The sequence below is a fragment of the Gigantopelta aegis genome, chromosome 14 (genome assembly GCF_016097555.1).
Source record: "Gigantopelta aegis isolate Gae_Host chromosome 14, Gae_host_genome, whole genome shotgun sequence".
NCBI lineage: Eukaryota > Metazoa > Mollusca > Gastropoda > Neomphalida > Peltospiridae > Gigantopelta > Gigantopelta aegis.
In genome coordinates this window covers 29,957,531-29,970,799 of record NC_054712.1, presented here as the reverse complement: position 1 = coordinate 29,970,799, position 13,269 = coordinate 29,957,531, and the positions used below count along the sequence as shown (strand labels likewise).

Sequence of the window (13,269 nt, the reverse complement as noted above, 5' to 3'; positions counted from 1 at the left end):
ACTGGTTAATTTTTAATTAACCCTTAACTACTCATTCAGTAACCTTGTAATACAGAATTAATTCTGGTACCTATCACAATAAAGACAATAACCTACAGTTTACCTAGGTCCTCTAGGATGACCGGCTAAGCTTTATATTTTTAGAACAGTGAAGCCTACAATTTACTTCGTCAGTTACCGGAAACACTGTCTAAATAATATTGGTATTGTACAGTATTAAAATATTTAAGTCACATCAATCACATCAAGGTTATACAACAGAGCAGAACAATATATTTACCAGTCCAGACGGACAACGTTCCCTGGGAGCCTTCCTATGTTTCTCCCCGATATCTCTAAAATCCTATCTATTTATTCAAAAATCTGAGAGACAGCGAATATCACCTGGGGCACAACGCGGCACCTCACCTATCATGTGAATTTGCCCCAACTCCCAGAGACGGTATTTTTCCTTAGATGGCCAGACTTACTGTCGCCTAGTCACGGTCGTAAAACCGCACTATCGTAGGTATTACGTAACTACTGGCCACATGGCCTCCACACCTAGTCTAAGTGTGTATTAGGGGGGGACGGTCGGGCGGAGGTATTATGTAACCAAGTGCACACAGCCCTCTGAAACAATTAACATCGCCACAGGCGAAAAAAAAAAAAAGAGCATGTTCCGTCACAGGACTAAAGAAGAGTACTGTACAATATCTAGAGCTAATACTAGAGGTCGACAGATGTCTGTTATATAACCAATACTGGAATACTAAAGAGGAGTACTGTACAATATCTAGAGCTAATACTGGGGGTCGACAGATGTCTTATATGATTAATTCTGAGGACTAAAGAGGAGTACTGTACATTATTTAGAGCTAATACTGGAGGTCGACAGATGTCTTATATGATTAATTCTGAGGACTAAAGAGGAGTACTGTACAATATCTAGAGCTAATACTGGGGGTCGACAGATGTCTTATATGATTAATTCTGAGGACTAAAGAGGAGTACTGTACAATATCTAGAGCTAATACTGGAGGTCGACAGATGTCTGTTATATAATTAATACTGGAGGTCGACAGATGTCTGTTATATAATTAATACTGGAGGTCGACATATGTCTGTTATATAATTAATACTGGGGGTCGACAGATGTCTTATATGATTAATTCTGAGGACTAAAGAAGAGTACTGTACAATATCTAGAGCTAATACTGGAGGTCGACAGATGTCTGTTATATAATTAATACTGGAGGTCGACAGATGTCTGTTATATAATTAATACTGGAGGTCGACAGATGTCTGTTATATAATTAATACGGGAGGACTCAAGAAACCTCTATACACAAATCGAGGAATACAGAGGACCTCTGAAGCTTGTTGGACTTGTTGGTCCATCGTTTTAGTTTACCATCATAAAACCATTAACTTTGTTTTCAAACAGTGTATGTATAACATTTTATTTGTGCATGGTTTTCATTTATTTAAACAGGTATTTGCAATAAAAATCACTTGATTTTATACTTGTGTGTTTTGTTTGAGGTCGGCGTGTTATGAGTATTGTCTGTGAATGTTCGTGTGTCTGGATAAATAGGGATTTCAGTTGGACCCCAGAAGTATTATTAAAGACTAATTTGATCAGCAAATCTGTATTCCAGTTCAGGTTTCGTTTACCCACACAGCACAAAGGCGATATATAGTTTATTTGTTTAATGACTCCACTAAAGTACATTGATTTATTAATCGTTGGATACTGGATGTCAAACAGTGTGGTCATTCTGAAACAGTCTTCCGAGGAAACGCTTTTCAATTTCTTTTTTTAACAGCAAGGGATCTTTTATATACTTTCACAACTGCACATACCACGGCCTTTGATATGCCAGTCGCGGGGCACTGGTTGGGACGGGGGAAAAACCCAATCAGAGAAAGTGTTCACTGAGGTGGTTCAATCCTTCAACGCAAGCACCCCGGACGAGCGTCATTATAATCAAAATGATATATTGTTTAATTATAATAAGTTTGTTTTGTTTAACGACACCACTAGAGCACATTGATTTATTAATCATCGGCTATTGGATGTCAGACTTTTGGTAATTTCGACACATATTCTTAAAGAGGAACCTGCTACATTTTCCCATTAGTAGCAAGGGATCTTGTATATGCACCATCCTACAGTCAGGATAGCACATACCACTGTCTTTGAATTAGAATAAGATGCATGTCCGGCTTAAAGACTAAATACTCATTAAACATCTAAGTGTCAGCCAAATGGGTAATTACCGTAAATTCTTGAATAAAGGCCTACCTTAAATAGAAGCCTGCCTCAATTAGATGCCAAGTCTCCGAGCTTCTAGAAAACAAAATAGATGCCTGGGTTGCATAAAGGCCCGTTTCTGATACTGTTTCTTTACCGCATTAATGACCACGTTATGCTCGTCACTTTCCCTGCACGACGTCAATATCTTAGGGCCGTAACTACAATGGCAAGAACAACAGAAAAGGACATGGTATTTTCATTTCTCAGTGAGATAAGACGCCAAGTCTCGCGAAAACAAAATAGATGCCTGGCTTGAATTATAGACACCAAGAGGCTTCCACATGTACAAAAATGTCTGCAAGCCTACATTAGAAGATGACCTTAAAGCAACGCTATGTTAGAAAAGTCTGTATGAAAAATTAAAAAAAGAAGTGGCAAGCCTACATGAAGATGATTTATCAAAAAAAAAATGCTTTACTCCTACAGAACATTCTAGTCACTGGTTTTAGCTTAATTTTCGTGCTTAGTCTTATATACAATAAACGTTGAAACACGATATCATTGGCACACACCTCAGGTGTCTGGAATGTATGTCACAGATAGCGGGTTATTGGTTAGTGAGAGAGAAGATGGTGAAGTAGCTTTACGTCTCGCACAGAGTCAGGGCGGGACGTAGCCCAGTGGTAAAGCGTTCGCTTGATGCGCGGTCGATCTAGGATCGATCCCCGTCGGTGGACCCATTGGGCTATTTTTCGTTCCAGACAGTGCTCCACAACTGGTGTAACAAAGGACGTGGTATGTACTATACTGTCTGTCGGATAGTGCATATAAAAGATCCCTTGCTGCTAATCGAATAGAGTAGCCCATGAAGTGGCGACAGCGGCTTTCCTCTCTCAAAATCTGTGTGGTCCTTTACCATATGTCCGACGCCATATAACCGTAAATAAAATGCGTTGAATGCGTCGTTAAATAAAACATTTCCTTCCTTCCCAGTGAGTCATTACATCACCGTTATAACTTGCTCTACGTGGCAGCCGGTGACGGGATGCGAACACAGTAATTGCCAGCCTTAAGTCCGTTCGCATAAACCGAATAGAAAGAAAGGAAAAATGTTTTGCTTTATGACGCATGGTTAAGGGCCACACAGATAATGAGAGGAAAGCCGCGTCATGAGTCAGCAAGGGCTCTTTTATATGCACAATCACACAGACAGGATAGCATATACCACGGCCTTTGCAGGTGCGTGTCCAGGTATTTTAGCAGGGGCGGTCTAGACAGTGGTGACCGATATTTATACGGGGCTGGAATCATGTGCCTCCAAAAAAGGTGCTTGAGTACGGATGGGTTTCGACGCCTGCTTTGACACCCCAGTTGTGAAGTACTGGCTGGAGCAAGAAACTTTCCTAAGGGTCCGACCAACGGGGATCGATCCTAGCTCAGTCGCACATTAGGCGAACGCTTTACCACTGGACTACATCCCACCCCCCCTAGTCCGACTTGAGGCCAGATATCTTTTAAATATCTTTGATATGAACTTTACCTGAGATTGAACAGCACATAAAACGGCGTTTGATATACTAGTGACTGAGCACTGTTTGGGAAGAGAGGAAACCCGATGCCGCCTCACAACTATTCATACGGTAGCAGCATCAAGGATCTTTTACATGCTTTTTTTCCGCAGACAGGGCAGTACATAAACGGTTTTCGATATACACAAAACACATAGTCTAAGGTACAAATTGGGGCAGGACGTAGCCCAGTGGTAAACTACTCGCCTGATGCTCGGTCGGTCTAGGATCATTTCCCGTTGGGGATCCCAGTGCACTACGACTACGTGTACAGTATATCAAAGGCTGTGGTACTTGCTCTTATGTCTATGGGATGATGCATATGAAATATAGCTTAAGCCTACTATTAATGGGAACATATAGCGGGTTTCCTATCTAAGACTATATGTCAAAAGTCTCCAGTGTTTGACATCCTATAGCCGATGATTAATCACTTGTGAGAAGGTTTCGTATCAGTTATCATAAGCGTACGAGACAGGGGACGGGATAAAATGGTACTGCTAGATAAAAACATCAAATTCGGACAAAAATGATATTCAGGCAAAATGTGCTAACCTGAGACCTTTTTACCATGTATTCCCATCATACTACCATCAAAATTAGTTGTAATCCATGTAATAATACGTCGTGATTCGTGTCCAACCCTATTTAGCTGTTTGGTAGTAATGCTAATATGAATAAATGTTGTTATGCAGATTCGGGCATTTTCGTTTAATTCGGACAAAAGCCTGTCTGCCCCCCCCCCCCCCCTACAAAAATAGGATCCCGTACGGCTATGTCATTTATCGCCCATTATCTTTGTGTGTTCATCGACAGAGCGTGATTTGTGTGTGTGTGTGTGTATGTGTGTGTGTGTGTGTGTCTGTGTGTGTGTGTGTGTGTGTGTCTCTGTGTGTGTGTGTGTGTGTGTGTGTGTGTGTGTGTGTGTGTGTGTGTGTGTGTGTGTGTGTGCCAATATCCAGTTAAAAGTTACAGCAAACTGTCCGGCAAATCATCGATTTTCTCTGTTGAAGGATAATAGTTGATGACACAGATCGATTTTTGCAGGATTTTTGCACAGATACCACCCCCCACCCCAAACACACCCCACCCTACCCCCTCCCATCCATTGTTTTAACGACACCACTAGTGCACATTGATTAATTAAGCATATGCTACTGTATGTCAAACGTGTGGCAGTTCTGACTCATAGTCTGTAGAGAAAACCAGCTAACATTTTTTTCATTAACAGCAAGGGATCTTTTATATGCACTTTCCCCACAGGCAGGACAGTGTATACCACGGCACTTACGGCATATACCATTCTAGCAAAAAAATAAAATTAAAATATATGTACACAATTCAAGAGAAAGAAACCATTGCTTTCTGTTTGTTGTTGTACACAGTTATTCCCCTTGACCTGTTCTAGAAATGATTATACTGATGTAAGCCGGCCTCAGTGGTGTCGTGGTTAAGCCATCGGACATACATACGGCTGGTAGTAGTGGAGCAGCCGAGACCACCAATTTTCGAGATAGTCCAACCCGGAGTTCAACATAGGCGTCTTGGGGTCAGAATTCAGAAAACCAATGTTGACATTGTGGCAAATTAGTGCGGGCTGAGAAATTTGGGGTTGAAAGCATGCGTTTTGGGGTGAAAAAAACAATACAAACAAGTAAAAATGCAAAATTCCAAAGCAATTGCATACAACTGGTTTAATTATTATTTTTTGAGGCCTAAATGAGTTTTATCAAATGCAGCATAACCATATCAACTAAATTGACTGTATTTGTTTGTTTGTATGGCCACTACATAAGAAAGAAAAAAAGAGTAAAGTTTGTTTTATTTAACGACGCCACTCAAGCACATTGATTTTTTTATCTTATCATCGGCTATTGGACGTCAAACATATGCACACTGTTTTTTTTTAGAGGAAACCCGCTGTCGCCACATAGGCTACTCTTTTACGACAGACAGCAAGTGATTTTTACTTGCGCTTCCCACAGGCAGGATAGCACAAACCATGGCCTTTGTTGAACCAGTTATGGATCACTGGTTGGTGAAAATGGTTTACACCTACCCATTGAGCCTTGCGAAGCACTCACTCAGGGTTTGGAGTCGGTATCTGGATTAAAAATCCCATGCCTCGACTGGGATCCGAACCCAGTACCTACCAGCCTGTAGACCGATGGCCTGACCACGACGCAACCGAGGCCGGTACACAAGAAAGAAGAAAAGAACGTCTTGAAGCCTCAAACGTGTACCTGTATGCCAAAACAAAACGTTTAGACATCATATATAATGATCTTCTTGAATTAAAATAACAAATCGTTAGACATTAAGGAATACAGGAAAGATTTAGAATCAAAATAAATTCAGTACTGACAAAAGTATGACAAGTATATGACCAATATGTCGCAAGTGTATTACCATCCATTGTAGAATCTGAAACGTCAGTTATAATATGCACAGAAAAATGTAGCCAACTCTTGTAGTGAAAGCTATACCTATTCAGTGAGTATAGCTTCAATTTAGTCACTGTCACTATCTAAGTTTGCTATGTTCATTGAGTTAGAGTAATGGTTTCATAAAAAGTTCATCTGTTCATAAATGCAAATAGTAGTCCCTAATGCCTGACCATCTTCTTGTGCAATCTGCTAAACAACTATTTAAATTGTTAAGAAGTTCAAGAGCTGTTGGTGACTGCTTCATTAGAATTCCAATCTTAGGTTATCTCCTAATATATTGCAATGCTGGCATTACTACACCATACCATCTACTGGTAAAGATATTGAGTCACGTACAGATGAAAACTATTCTCCATAATATGTAGTTTTTCACCGATACGTTTTCCCTGCTTTTTCACAATGAAAAAAGAAAAAGAAAGAAGTGTTTTATTTAACGACGCACTCAACACATTTTATTTACGGTTATATGGCGTCAGACATATGGTTAAGGACCACACATATTTTTTTAGAGGAAACCCGCTACTCTTTTTTTACGACAGGCAGCAAGGGATCTTTTATTTGCGCTTCCCACAGGCAGGATAGCACAAACCATGGCCTTTGTTGAACCAGTTATGGATCACTGGTCGGTGCAAGTGGTTTACACCTACCCATTGAGCCTTGCGGAGCACTCACTCAGGGTTTGGAGTCGGTATCTGGATTAAAAATTCCATGCCTCGACTGGGATCCGAACCCAGTACCTACCAGCCTGTAGACCGATGGCCTGCCACGACGCCACCGAGGCCGGTTTTTAACAATGAAGACTGTTCAAAGAAACACCATACTTTTGGTCGTACAAGATCCAACTAATGTCATAATCAGCACATGCTTTGACAGTCTCGATGTTGTTTCCAAAGTTGGCAGCATAAACTGGAAAGAGTGGTGCTTCTGTTGGAAAATGTCAAATGATACAATATTTCATGAACAGTGATATATTTTGCAACACTGGCATGCTTACCAACATGGCCCGTTAAGAAGTAGATTTGATAGAAAGTACCACTGCACCATGCTGGATGAGAACAAAGACACCAGCATCACGTCAGCAGCCCTCCTAGAAACATCAATGATATGTATTATGACTTTCTTTTGAGCCTCCTCATGAATAGACTGCATACATAGAATGTCAGGAATGCTGGTGTTAACCTGAACAGGTTTAAACTAATAAACAAGGTCTGGTATTGCTGCAAGAGTATCATATTTTAGACATATACAAAGTAAAGAACTTTGCTGGCTTTATTTTCACTGTTGCTGAGAAATCATGCTGTGTGCTGGAATGCAAATCTTGTTACATACGATGCCTGTTCTCAGTGTCTGTCCCTTGATTCTGTCAGTCACCACATGCATTTGTTGAACAGGGTTAATGGTTTTACAAGTGAACACTAAGATTGAAAATTTAAAACATTTGGCCACATGTTAAAATAGTTCTGATGTGATAATTTGTGAAGGAGTATTCATCATTTGAATACATACAGGTATGTCTGTCATATAACACTGCATCACATTCACCTTTTCCAATCCACCTCATAAGGTAACCACCAAGATTGTGCTGATATCAACTTTTAATTTTTTTGCAAACATACTTAATGGAACAGGTGTATTTCCATATGACATAAATCTTGCTGGTGGAACCGTTTTCACAAATGACAGCAAGAAGGTACATAATTAAACCATCCATTGTTATGTTCTTTATCTTTCCTGTCTTGTTTGCAGAAGACCGGCCTCGGTAGCGTCGTGGTTAGGCCATCGGTTTACAGGCTGGTAGGTGCTGGGTTCGGATCCCAGTCGAGGCATGGGATTTTTAATCCAGATACCGACTCCAAACCCTGAGTGAATGCTCCGCAAGGCTCAATGGGTAGGTGTAAACCACTTGCACCGACTAGTTATCTATAACTGGTTCAACAAAGGCCATGGTTTGTGCTATCCTGCCTGTGGGAAGCGCAACAAAGAGTAGCCTATATGGCGACAGCGGGTTTCCTCTAAAAAAAAACGGTGTCAGAATGACCATATGTTTGACGTCCAATAGCCGATGATAAGATAAAAAATCAATGTGCTCTAGTGGCGTCGTCAAATAAAACAAACTTTACTTGTTTGCAGAAGATAGAAATATATCTCAGCAACAGTTTACTGTCATTGAAACGTGTTTCAAACTCATAGAGCCTTTACAACTAAAATTAAATATTAAATATCTTTCCGGTTTAGAATATCAGTGTCTACATATGCAATGTGTTTCCGTTATCCTAATGCTTGTAGTAGCTCTAACTTCATCTTACTTCCTAAAAGATCTCTTTTGTTCTGTACGTGTCAAACTATTGGGAGGTAAAATCTAGTTTAGATAACTACAGACCTTAGGATGACCAGAAACACATTGTGTTATCCACAAACACTGATGTTAAAAACTACATGTAGCAAACAAGAAATTGTATTCAAAGTTGTTAAAAGGCTGTGTGTAACTATTAGTTGGAAACAAGGACAGCAAACTTAGGACAGTTTCGTTAAACGGTCATACTAGTAAGAATGCCAGTCTGGAAAAGTTTACCCCTGTTCGTGATATATATGGTAATGCAATTGAAATTTTCCCAGAGATTCACTGTTCTTTCCAATGTATTTTGTCTGACAAGATTTGCTACAACCATCTCATTCTTTGGACAGGTAACAAAAACAAATCTGCATTTTGTTTAATGGTACGGAATGCTTCTACATAATAATAATTTAAAAGCTTTGTGAACAAAACAGCAATTATTGTTGAATATGGTATTTTGTTGGGACTGTGCCTTTTAACACTCTTCATTGTGCAACTGCTGAGGAAAAGCTTGCCTTTTACAAAATATAGTTTTCTGCTGCATGTTTCTCCATATCTTTACCAGTTTTGCAATCAATGACATGATAGATCCAACATAACCTGAGACTGTAAGTCATCATGTATAACTAGTGAGTTGTAGCCCCATACTTCTTAACTATTAGTGTTTGTTCCTGTACAACTGAATAGTTGTGTAGAAGATTGCATACATAAATCAAATGGTTATGTTTGTTCTGCCGCATGTAACTGTTGGACATTAGTTGATGATTTTGCTCTAACCCACTGACCGTATTGAGGTATAGTACCTCTACTATGGTACTGACACAGCAGACTGCAGGCAATGAACGCGATTAAACTAAAGCTGTACTTCTCACTGAGTATACATGGCATTTTCACTCTTGGCTACATATTGCTGTGCATCGTGGACCTTTCTAGATTCTATAATAGTTGGTCATACACGTGTCATAATTTGGTCATATACTTGTCATACTTTGGTCATATACTTGTCATACTTTGGTCATACACGTGTCATATTTTGGTCATATACTTGTCATACTTTGGTCATATACTTTGGTCATATACTTGTCATACTTTGGTCATATACTTGTCATACTTTGGTCATATACTTGTCATAATTTGGTCATACACGTGTCATACTTTGGTCATATACTTGTCATACTTTGGTCATATACTTGTCATACTTTGGTCATACACGTGTCATACTTTGGTCATATACTTGTCATACTTTGGTCATATACTTTGGTCATATACTTGTCATACTTTGGTCATATACTTGTCATACTTTGGTCATACACGTGTCATACTTTGGTCATACACTTGTCATACTTTGGTCATATACTTGTCATACTTTGGTCATACACTTGTCATAATTTGGTCATACACGTGTCATACTTTGGTCATACACGTGTCATACTTTGGTCATACACGTGTCATACTTTGGTCATACACGTGTCATACTTTGGTCATATACTTGTCATACTTTGGTCATACACGTGTCATACACGTGTCATACTTTGGTCATACACGTGTCATACTTTGGTCATACACGTGTCATACTTTGGTCATACACGTGTCATACTTTGGTCATATACTTGTCATACTTTGGTCATACACGTGTCATACACGTGTCATACTTTGGTCATATACTTGTCATACTTTGGTCATACACGTGTCATACTTTGGTCATATACTTGTCATACTTTGGTCATACACGTGTCATACACGTGTCATACTTTGGTCATATACTTGTCATACTTTGGTCATACACGTGTCATACTTTGGTCATACACGTGTCATACTTTGGTCATACACGTGTCATACTTTGGTCATACACGTGTCATACTTTGGTCATACATGTGTCATACTTTGGTCATACACTTGTCATACTTTGGTCATACACGTGTCATACTTTGGTCATATACTTGTCATACTTTGGTCATACACGTGTCATACTTTGGTCATACACTTGTCATACTTTGGTCATACACTTGTCATACTTTGGTCATACACTTGTCATACTTTGGTCATACACGTGTCATACTTTGGTCATACACGTGTCATACTTTGGTCATACACGTGTCATACTTTGGTCATACACGTGTCATACTTTGGTCATATACTTGTCATACTTTGGTCATACACGTGTCATACTTTGGTCATACACTTGTCATAATTTGGTCATACATTTGTCATACTTTGATCATACACTTGTCATACTTTGGTCATACACTTGTCATACTTTGGTCATATACTTTGGTCATATACTTGACATACTTTGGCCATACACTTGTCATACTTTGGTCATACACTTGTCATACTTTGGTCAGTACTGAATTTGTTTTTATTGTAAATATTTTCTTTATTTTTCATTATCTGACAATCTGAGATTTTAATTCAAGAAGATAGTTATAACCAGCCTAAGTTTAATTTTGGTTTGTTATGCACATTTGTTGCTCGAAGACGTTATTTTTGGGTGTACCTTTTCTTATGTACTGACCAGTTAAACAAATAAATACAATAAATTTAGTTGATATGGTCTAAATGATCATATAATATAAGACATTTAAGTCTAATAAAGTTTTTAAAATTAATAATTAGACCTGTTGTTTGTATATGCTTTGGGATTTTACATTTCACGCATTTTTACTTTTTCATATGTTTCACCCCAAAAACGCGTGTTTTCAGCGAGAAATGTCTCAGCCCGCACTAATTTGCCACAATGTCAACATTGGTTTCCTGAATCCTGACCCCTGACCCCAAGACAAATATTTCGATGTATCTCGACCTATGTTAAACTCCGCTGGTTGCTAGACTAGCGCGGAATTTTATCGCCAAATAAAAGACCTACAGGACAACTTTCCGCGACCTTTATTATGGACATTAAAGAATGAAGACAACTTTGATGGTAACTTAGACGCCATCTTTCGTATCAACATAGGTGATACATGACATGACAGTCGCGAAAACTAAAGACATATACACAGTTTTGTTACTACGATCTCACAAAGACGCATCGTTTAAGGCCAGATGAGAAACCATTTTTACTGAAAGCATAAATTGGAAAAATGTTTGACAGACACTAAATTCCAGCTTAATTGAAAATTATAATTTTGATTTAATTTATAAAATGATTAGAAATGTAATTGCAGTTAGAAAACATCTTTGTGATTGGAAAATTGAGTCACCCCCGAGTATACCATGTCAATCAGCCAGTAGATTGCCACACACCTTATCTAATAATTAAAAAAAAGCTACCGACGGAACTCCATTTCCACCCTTTAAAAAAATCCTGTTCGAAGCCGCAGCTAATGAAAACTATCCCGAGCACATCCACATCTACACAGATGGCTCTAAAAATCCAGATAACCGTAGGGTTGGCTTTGCAGTAGTAGAAGAAAAACTACCCAGACACTCTAAACTAGATAAATATGTTAGGCTGTCAGATAACTTATCAGTATACACAGCAGAACTGACAGCCATACATGAAGCTTTCATTTGGATTAAAACTCAAAAATATACTAAAAGCGTCATCTACTCTGATAGTCTCAGCTCTATACAGTCACTTCAAACAAATAAATTTACTAGACCAGACATAATAGCAACTATCCATAGTGTACTCAATGAAATAATCCAACTTAAACTTAATGTAGTCTTCGAATGGGTCCCAGCTCTCGTAGGAATAATTGGCAATGGAGCCAAAACAGCACTATCAATCACCAGCACTAACAGAATTAAAACACTTCCAAAAGGCATCAATGAACTCGTGTCCGAAGCTAGGAAACACTACATTAACAAATGGCAAGAAAACTAGGACCAAACACCTAATACATGGCATTATAATATTAAACCAATAGCTAACTCTTTAAGACCTAAACATTTAACCTCTCGTATAGATAAAACTATTACTAAACTTCGAATAGGGGAATCAATGCAACTTAATAGCTGTTCGTTCACAATAACCAATAAAAGTACTAACTGTGAGTGCTGCACTCCAGAAGATATGCAACATTACCTTCTAGACTGCGCGCTGCACCACAATCACAGAAAAATAAAGCAAGAATCACTAACTAAAGCTAACCCTGCCACTATAATTACCCCTAACTCACTACTTAATCCAGATAAACATCATAAGCAAGAAATTGTTAAAGTTATATTCCACTTCGTCCAGTTCACCAAGCCTAAACTTTAGACGCTACCAACACCTCCCCCCGCTAGCGTTCAACTGACACGGAACAGCGACCCTACATTTGAATATGCACTCCAACTCGGTTGATTGCGGGCGGGATGGGGGACTCTAGCACCTTCAATGGACAAAAGACATTTACACAGCCTTGTTATCTAGAACTTACAAAGATGCATCGTTTAAGACCAGGTGGGAAACAGCTTTTAATGAAACCATAAATTGGCAAAACATTTGGAAAACACTAAATTCCGGTTACATTGAAAATCCAGATTATGATTTAATTTATAAAATGATAAGAAACGTAATTGCAGTGAGAAAACATCTATACGATTGGAAGATTGAGCCCACTCCGGAATGCCTTGTGTGTAACGAAGTGGACTCAGTCTTGCACGCCTTTTTTCACTGTAAGAAAACAAAAATATTTATTAAACAATTACAACCGATCTTTAGGAGAATTTTGGGCAATAATTTCCGGTTGA

General features: G+C 38.9%; 1 long non-coding RNA gene across 1 annotated transcript; it reads left to right on the top strand.

Moving 5' to 3' along the window:
- The first annotated feature begins 552 nt into the window (after positions 1–552).
- Positions 553–1,509, top strand: LOC121388881. The gene is made up of 2 exons (XR_005960018.1): positions 553–1,056; positions 1,238–1,509. It is a non-coding gene; the product is annotated as an uncharacterized LOC121388881 (long non-coding RNA).
- The last annotated feature ends 11,760 nt before the right edge of the window (positions 1,510–13,269 follow it).